This window comes from Triticum aestivum, chromosome 5B, assembly GCF_018294505.1.
Source record: "Triticum aestivum cultivar Chinese Spring chromosome 5B, IWGSC CS RefSeq v2.1, whole genome shotgun sequence".
NCBI lineage: Eukaryota > Viridiplantae > Streptophyta > Magnoliopsida > Poales > Poaceae > Triticum > Triticum aestivum.
The window spans coordinates 436,483,298-436,492,898 of record NC_057807.1 but is presented as its reverse complement, the minus strand read 5'-3'; the positions used below and the strand labels follow the sequence as shown (position 1 = coordinate 436,492,898).

Sequence of the window (9,601 nt, the reverse complement as noted above, 5' to 3'; positions counted from 1 at the left end):
TTTAGGATTTATCTGAACTTGGTTTATCGTTGAATATCTTCATGAATTCTCTGTCGAGTGAAACTTGTTCTTCACTCGAGATAACTTTTGTATTTGTGGCGCAGCTCCGAAGGAGAAGGTAGTAGTCGACCTGCACCTCGTCGTCCTTGCGGATCGGGATGGAGCGCACGTTGTACTTGTGGCGAAGCTCCGAAGGAGAAGGTAGTAGTCGACCTACACCTAGCCGTCCTTGCGGATCGGGATGTGTTTCGTACTTAGGCGAGTACTGGACTGAAGCTAAGCCCCCGAGTGGGAGGGTCGCTCTCCACTCGGTGGGATTTTCAAACACTTAGGCGAGTACTGGACTGCAGCTAAGCCCCCGAGTGGGAGGGTCGCTCTCCACTTGGTGGGATTTTCAAACACTTAGGCGAGTACTGGACTGCAGCTAAGCCCCCGAGTGGGAGGGTCGCTCTCCACTCGGCGGGATTTTCAAACACTTAGGCGAGTACTGGACTGCAGCTAAGCCCCCGAGTGGGAGGGTCGCTCTCCACTCGGTAGGATTTTTCAAACTTAGGCGAGTACTGGACTGCAGCTAAGCCCCCGAGTGGGAGGGTCGCTCTCCACTCGGTAGGATTTTTCAAACTTAGGCGAGTACTGGACTGCAGCTAAGCCCCCGAGTGAGGCTAGCTCACCACTCGGTAGGATTTTCAAACACTTAGGTGAAACGGGTTCGCATCTAAGCCTCCGAGTGAAAGACTTGCTCACCACTCGGTAGGAATTTTTTTTTACAAACTTAGGCGAAACGGATTCGCAGCTAAGCCACCCACTGGGGGATTTCTCACGCAAACAAAAGCAATAACAATCACTGGGAAAATTATAACGCTCTTGTCTTTGATAAATAAACTACAGAAGTTTTTCTTATTACATCTCATCCGAGTGAGAATTCAAGTATAAAAGGGGCGGAGCAGCTCCGCATTCCAGGCTCGTGGCTCATCAATCTGGCAATCGACATTATAACGGTGGTACGCTCCATTGTGGAGGACTCTGGTGACGATGAAGGGACCTTCCCAAGTAGGAGCGAGTTTGTGTGGTTTCTGTTGATCCACTCGGAGGACCAAGTCTCCTTCTTGGAAGACTCGACTCTTCACATTTCTGGCATGGAATCAACGCAAGTCTTGCTGATAGATGGTCGATCGGATCATGGCCATTTCTCTTTCTTCTTCTAGGAGGTCGACTGCGTCCTGCCGGGCTTGTTCTGCTTCATCTTCAGAGTAGAGCTCAACTCGGGGTGCATTGTGAAGCAGGTCACTCGGCAAAACTGCTTCAGCTCCGTAGACCAGAAAGAATGGGGTTCTTCTAGTCGATCGGTTCAGGGTTGTCCTCAATCCCCAAAGAACTGATGGAAGCTCATCGACCCATGCACCCGCTGCGTGCTTGAGATCGCGCATCAGTCGGGGTTTCAGTCCTTTGAGAATTAAGCCGTTTGCTCTTTCCGCTTGTCCATTCGACTGGGGGTGAGCGACTGAAGTGTAGTCGACTCGTCTGCCTTGAGAGGCGCAAAATGCTTTGAACTTGTCAGAATCAAAGTTTGACCCATTGTCAGTGATGATGCTGTGCGGAACTCCATATCTGAATATCAACTCTCTAATGAAACTGATAGCAGTGCAAGCATCAAGATTCTTGATAGGCTTAGCTTCAATCCATTTGGTGAACTTGTCAACTGCTACTAGCACATGAGTGAAACCGCTCCTGCCCGTTCTTAGTGGTCCAACCATGTCCAGTCCCCAAATAGCGAAGGGCCAGACAAGTGGAATGGTCTTCAGGGCTGACGCGGGTTTGTGCGACATATTGGACTAAAACTGGCATCCTTCACATTTGTCGACTATCTCTTTCGCCATTTCATTTGCCCTTGGCCAGTAGAATGCCGCTCGGTATGCTTTAGCCACAATGGTCCGAGAGGACGTATGATGACCACAGGTCCCTGAGTGGATATCATCAAGGATTATCTGACCTTCTTCTGGTGTTACACACTTCTGACTGACTCCAGTCGCGCTTTCTCTATACAACTGTCCCTTTATGACTGTAAAGGCCTTGGATCGACGGACGATCTGTCGAGCCTCTTCTTCGTCCTCTGGGAGTTCTTTCCTTAGGATGTATGCGATGTACGGTACCGTCCAATCGGGAGTGATGACCAAAACTTCCATGATCAGGTCGACCACAACTGGAACTTCAACTTCAGTCGGATCCGTGGCACTTTTTGGCTGTGGGGCTTCTTTAGTGAAGGGATCCTCTTGAACTGATAGTGTGTGGATGTGTTCCAAAAACACATTGCTGGGAATGGCTTCTCTCTTGGAACCTATTTTCGCCAAATCATCAGCTGCTTGATTTTTCAGTCGGGGTATGTGATGAAGTTCTAACCCCTCGAATTTCTTCTCCAGCTTTCTCACTGCATTGCAATAACCAGTCATGGCTGGACTTCTGACGTCCCACTCCTTCATCACTTGATTAACCACCAAATCTGAGTCGCCATAGACCATGAGGCAACGGAAGCCGAGTGAAATGGCCATGCGCAACCCATACAAAAGTGCTTCATATTCTGCTTCGTTATTGGAGGAATCAAAGTAGATTTGAAGAACATATCTGAGCTTATCTCCTCAGGGGGAAACCAATACTACCCCAGCACCGGAACCATTCAGCATCTTGGAACCGCCGAAGAACATGGTCCAGTGCTCCGAGTGAACTTGAGTCAGCAGTTGTTGTTCAATCCACTCGGCGACGAAATCCTCTATTGCTTGGGACTTGATAGCTTTCTTTGCTGTAACGCCCTCGATGCGGCTATATCTCCCACGTGTCGAAGCATGACTTAGAGGCATAACCGCATTGAAAGCAATGTCGCAAGTGAGGTAATCTTCACACAACCCATGTAATACATAAGGGAAAATAGATACATAGTTGGCTTACAATCACCACTTCACACAATACATGAATAAAGCATTACAACAACCAGATACAATCAAGGTCCGACTACGGAACCAAAATAAAAGAAGACTACCCCAAATGCTACACAGATCCCCGATCGTCCCAACTGGGCTCCACTACTGATCAACTGAAACGAAATAACACAAAGAACGAGATCTTCATCGAGCTCCTCCTTGGGCTCGGATGCGTCACCTGCACGGTTTCATCGGCACCTGCAAACTGGTTTTGGAAGTATCTATGAGTCACGAGGACTCAGCAATCTCACACCCGCGAGATCAAGACTATTTAAGCTTAAAGGTAGGACAGGGTAGTGAGGTGGAGCTGCAGCAAGCGACTAGCATATATGGTGGCTAACATACGCAAAAGAGAGCGAGAAGAGAAGGCAAAAGCACGGTCGAACAACTATGATCAAGAAGTGATCCTAGAACAACCTACGTCAGGCATAACTCCAACACCGTGTTCACTTCCCGGACTCCGACGAGAAGAGACCATCACGGTTACACACGCAGTTGGTGTATTTTAATTAAGATCAACTTCGGGTTTCCTACAACCGGACATTAACAAATTCCCATCTGCCACATAACCACGGGCACGGCTTTCGAAAGATAATACCCTGCAGGGGTATCCCAACTTAGCCCATGATAAGCTCTCGCGATCAACGAAGGATATTCCTTCTTCTCGGGAAGACCCGATCAGTCTCGGAATCCCGGCTACAAGACATTTCGACAGTAATAAAACAAGTCCAGCAAAGCCGCCCGGATGTGCCGATAAATCTTGATAGGAGCTGCACATATCTCGGTCTCAGGGCACACCGGATGAACACTACGTACGGCAACCGACGATACCCCAAGTTGCCTAGGGGCGGCACCACAAGTGGCTCTGGTTTGGACCAACACTTAGACAAGCATTGGCCCGGGGGGCTAAACAAAGATGACCCTCGAGAGAGCGACTCCCAAGGGAAAAGTAGGTGGTAGTGAGGCAAATAGTAAAACCAATGTTGGGCCTTGCTGGAGGAGTCTTATTCAAAGCGAACTGTCAAGGGGGTCCCATAAATCACCCGACCGCGTTAGGGACGCAAAATCCGGGAACATAACACCGATATGACGGAAACTAGGGCGGCAAGAGTGGAACAAAACACCAGGCATAAGGCCGAGCCTTCCACCCTTTACCAAGTATATAGATGCATTAATAATATAAGAGATATTGTGATATCCCAACCAATAAACATGTTCCAACAAGGAACAACATCTCCATATTCCAACAAGGAACAAACTTCATCTTCACCTGCAACTAACAACGCTATAAGAGGGGCTGAGCAAAGCGGTAACATAGCCAAACAATGGTTTGCTAGGACAAGGTGGGTTAGAGGCTTGGTTTAACAATATGGGAGGCATGATAAGCAAGTGGTAGGTATCATAGCATAGGCATAGCAAAAGAGCAAGCAACTAGCAAGCAAAGATAGAAGTGATTTCGAGGGTATGGTCATCTTGCCTGAAATCCCGCAAGGAAGAAGAACGAGTCCATGAAGAAGACAAACGGACGGAGTCGAACGAATCCTCACAACTCCGGAACGAAACCGAAGCTAACGAGAGAAGCAACCCGGAAACAAACAAACAACATGGTAAACCAACAAGCACAAACATGGCATGATGCACAAGCGAGTATGATGTATGTCCGGTTTAATGAAGCATGTCATGGGAAAAATGCACAAGCAATCCTACAAATTAAGTGGAGCTCAATATGCAACGAGTTGCATATTGACGAAACACCACGACAAGTTATTTAGTTCGATCTCGTTTATGTACCCAACAATATTAAATGTTATTAAACATGGCAAGGGGTGAAGCAAATGAATACTACCTATCTAGGCAAGTTTAAATGAGGCCGGAAACAACGAACAACAATTCCGGTAAAACCCCATATACATATTTTAGATTTGGTGATGATCTGACCTAAACACAATTTTAGAGTTATTAAACATGCTAAGTAAAGCCACCATGTTAAACTAGGCAAAATTCTACCCCATTTACATATAAAGTTTATTAGAAACCGAGCTACGGTCATTTAGTTATGAATTAAATCATTTTAACATGGCATTTAAGCAAATCAATGCAAACAGCAAGTTTAATCATTTTAGACATGGATGAAAGTGGCAAATTATTAAACTAGATGGAATTCTAAGCAAGTTTCATATTTAAAGTTTTTACATATGATGCACCGTTTGTGAGATATTAAATGCATGAAGGCTAAGGGGTTTTCTGCAATTCTGTAAAACAGCACTCTCTGGATAATTGGAGAAATTCACAGAACGGGAAAAAAACTCGGCATGGGCCGAATCTGGCACGGCCTATAGAGCACAGGGGGGGCGCTGGATCTGATGCTCACCCTGGGCTTAGCCCGTTTGGTGGAGGAGGCCCAAGAGGGGCCGGCTTTGGCTGGGCCTGGCGCTGGCTGCGGCCACGCAGGCACAACGAGGCGAGGCAGGGCGCGGTCAACGCAGGAGGACGGCTTCGTCGTCGTTGATGCCGTTCGAAGCAGGGGAAACAGGGGCGCGGCGAGGGCGGGGTCAACGGCGCGGCAGCGGCTGCAGGGAAGGCCGGCGAGGAAGGAGATCCGGTGCGGCGGCGCAGTCCAATGGCGACGGGGACGACAGGAGGTAGCCGGACGGAGCAGACTGGCCTGGCCTGGCGGGCTGCTGGCTGACGAGGTCCAGGCGGGGAAGGCCAGGCGGCGCAGGGCAGCCGCGGATCTGGTCGGCGACAGGGTCGAGGAAGCTTCGAGCGACGGCGGTTCCCTGGTCCAGAACAGAGTGAGAGAGACAGAGGCAGGGCGACGGGAGAAAAGAAGGCAGGGGAGGAAGGAGAGAGTTCATGCGGGGGTCACCGACGGCAGGGCTCGCCGGAGCTGGCGCGAGCTGATGCTGCTCAGCGCCGGCGGGGACGGCTGGCTCGATCCGCTCGGGAACGAGGGCGCCATGGGAGGAGCATGAGAGGAGCTCGGGTGTTGTAGGTGGATCCCGATGGAGAGGCAGAGTGGAAGGAGAGGTGGCTGGCTCGGGTTGGTGTGGTGATGAACACGAAGAGGAAAACGGATCTGGATCCCGAGGAAGATACGGTAGGTGGCGGCGGCTCGACGGGACAAAGTCCCTAGATTTTAGGGTTTGTCCAAAATGACTAAGGGCGGACTATATGTATACAAAAGGGGATGATTTGGATCCTCCGATCGCGATCGGGCGGTCCGAAATAAATAGGCTAGGGAGCCCAATTAACAAAACGGAGATATTTTGTAGACGTTAGGGGATGATCCGGACACAACGGTGATGACTATCAGGGTCGGGTTCGGGACAGATTCCGGACGCGCGCGAGGAGGGCCGCGGGCTGACGAGAGAGGTTATGTTGGGTCTGGCGGATTGTGAAGAGCGGGTTGGTCTGAGAGAAGAGGGGAGAGATGCAGCCCGGCACGGTTTCCGGAGACCGAAAACGACCGACGTTAGACCGGCTATACTGCCGCTATAGTTTAACGGTTGGGCTATTAGACGAACTCCGAATGCGATAAAACTTGACAGGCGGTCTATCTACACTATAATAAGACCACACGCCAACTCTCATCCCATTCCGAGAACATTTTCCGGCCACTTATAAAATAATATTTCGGACGTGCCAGGGGCGCGTGCAAGTGTGTCTGGGCTCAGAACGGACAACGGAGAGAACAAAGAGACCGGGACGGAGGCAAGTTTTGAAAACATGATGATGCAATGCGGATGATGACATGACAAGATGCGACACGCAAGCAAATGACAAAGCAACAACAGCGAATAACTGGAGGACAACTAGCACATCGGTCTCGGGGCGTCACAACACTCCACCACTACGAGAGGATCTCGTCCCGAGATCTAGAATGGCACCGGAGAGAAATGGAAGAGGAAGAGAAGAGGTAAAACTAAGTTGCTTCTTCGACAAACGAGTGAAACCATGAACCTTGAGATGTTGAGCAATTTAAAAGAAAGAGTACAACAGAGATGAACGAGATTGCGAACAATCCGTTAGAAAAGAGGACCAAGGAACATTACGGGAACTTGAAGGTTGCAAAGACATGAATCAAGAGTTTAAAGGACAAGATAGAATTCGAAACCACTCCGGTTAAACAAGATAGAGAAGGAATAAGAATGACATAATTTGGACAGCACTCCGACTGAAAATGGAAGGAATTGAACATGAACTTGACAAGATGAGAGGATACTTGATGAGATCAACAACATACTGCCTCCGGAACTATTGAATGAAATGGAACAAGCGGTACGAAAGATCTCAGACAGCACTCCGGTTGAAAAGAGATGCAAGGCTTGATAAGGCGAAAAAAACTTGAGCAAAAGGGGACAACACTCCGGTTAAACGGATAAGCACGAAAAGAACATGGTCTTGGCACTCCGAGATAATGAGTGAAGAAAGCAACATCACAATGCCTCCGGAACGAAAGAATGGAAAACTAGATGGTTGGAAAGAAAAGAACGGAGAAGATGAATGACAACTCTCGCAAATAAAATTGAAAGAGAAAGCTTACGAAGAAAAGGTTGAATGGAGTTGTTGGATTATCAACAACGAAAGCTTAAACTTGATGTGGGCTTATGGAAGACATCCCAAAATTATGAGGTGACAACCTGCCACTAACGGAAGAGATAGGATTGATAAAACAAGGAGACTAGAAACTATTTCACCGGGAGGATAAAAGAAGAGCTTGGGTCATTTATAAGCACCATAAAAAGCAACAATCCTTAGGGAAAGCTTTAGGTGAAGTATAACCCAAGATAACTCCAAAGAAGAGATTGATGGATTTAAAATAACTCATTCTTAACAACATGTGAAACATGTAGCATGAAGGGAAATTGTCAAGAATGGCATAACACCACCTCGAATATATGGTTGAAAGAATTGCACTTTGGAATGCAAGACGAAGAAAACTTGAACTCCTCAAGATAAAACATGTGTTGAGCACCATGTTTATCTTAGAGTATGGCTTGACGGATCATAACTTCGAAAAATCTTGAAGAACAATTGAAGAATGAAAAGAATCATTGGCGAACCACCATGTAGAGCCTCCATGAATAACTCCGGTAATAAAAGGATGATAGGAAGAAAGAGAAGTTGAACACAAGGTGAAGCCTTGCAATGATTAGATGGATCTCTGTGGTGATATAATTGCGAGAGCTTGGAACTCCGAGGAAGACAAGATGAAACAATTGAAATCAAGAATTTTGATGAATCTCCGGAATAAGGAATTAATCACTTGGATGAAACAAGAACAAGAATTGTGTTATGCGTATCCTTCACCAATTAAATTGATGACAAACAATAGATTTGGCATACTACTTATTAAAGTAGAAAGGATTAAGATAAATATGGCGCAAACTTGGGAAGGTCTTCAACTAACCACCGGTAGGATTGGAACCACGAATAAATTAACATGAGAACATAGGAAGAGGAATCTTGAACAAACCGTCGTAAGAATTGAAAATGAAAGTAGCGAAGGCACAATTCACCGGAAGAATCGGAAAACGAATGAAGATACTTGAGAGGATTTAGATACAAGAGAACGAAGAGATCATGAACTGATTAGAGGATATTTTGATGATGCACCGAAAGAATTCGAGAACAAGAGCTGAAAACTGAGAATGAATAATCCTGAGATGATGGGCTCCAGAGAATGAAACTGAAAAGACTCCTGCAATGCTCCGGATGGGTGAAAAATTATTCTCACAATCGAAAACAATTATGAGAGGATGGCAACAAGCTAGAACCCTGAATCTTCAATAGAATGGACCAAGATTTAAGAGAAACTCTTCTTCGGTCTTCAAATCCGAGAATGACGATGAGAAACACCACCATGAATTGTTTAGACACTCCGGAATAATGAAGAATAGAAAGATTGAACCAACGATGAAAAGAATGTGAAAGATCTTGGAGAAAGACATATGACTGATGACAATTCATTCTTATGTCAAACTTTGCAATGAATTTGAGAATAACTTGGGAAAGAAATAGAAGAGTCAGGTAAGATCCTGGAAAAGACCTGTGGGTTAGGGCCCACTCAAAAGAAACACCGTTGAAGGATTGCTTGAAAATAGAGATTGCACCGGTTGAATTAAATGGCTTGAATGTGATAACAACCTCGAAATAGCTTGAAAGGATTACGAATAGAAACTTGAATCTTCTGGGATATCTTCGTCACTCCAGAACAAATGAATAGCGAGAGGTGAATGATTAAGAGGTGCACCGGTACGAGAAAACATTAGAACGAGGAAAAGATATGATCAACACTGAAGCTTGAATTGAATCCACCGGAGAAGAAAAGACTGACGAATGATGAACTTGAAACTCCTGGCCATCTTCATGATAATCACCGGATAAGAACATTGAAGGAAAGAATGAAGAAACTTCCATCAATAAAAAGGATACTTGATTAAGAAATCTGAGTCCTTGAAGAAAAAGGGTGGGAGGGCGGGAAAACAAAGACAACTTAGAACGGATGAAGCAAACACTGTTGAGAAGAACTGATAATTGATCTTGCGAATGTTGAAGTGATCGGATCCACTTGAAGAGGGACACACCGGTTGGAAAAGAATTGGCGTGACAAACTCGATGATCAA

General features: G+C 46.5%; 1 long non-coding RNA gene across 1 annotated transcript; it reads right to left on the bottom strand.

Moving 5' to 3' along the window:
• Window positions 1-4,446: 4,446 nt before the first annotated feature.
• LOC123116335 (uncharacterized) lies at window positions 4,447-6,120 on the bottom strand. The gene is made up of 3 exons (XR_006457037.1): window positions 5,846-6,120; window positions 5,344-5,752; window positions 4,447-4,540 (listed from the first exon to the last, which is right to left on the bottom strand). It is a non-coding gene; the product is annotated as an uncharacterized lncRNA (long non-coding RNA).
• Between the last annotated feature and the right edge of the window lie 3,481 nt (window positions 6,121-9,601).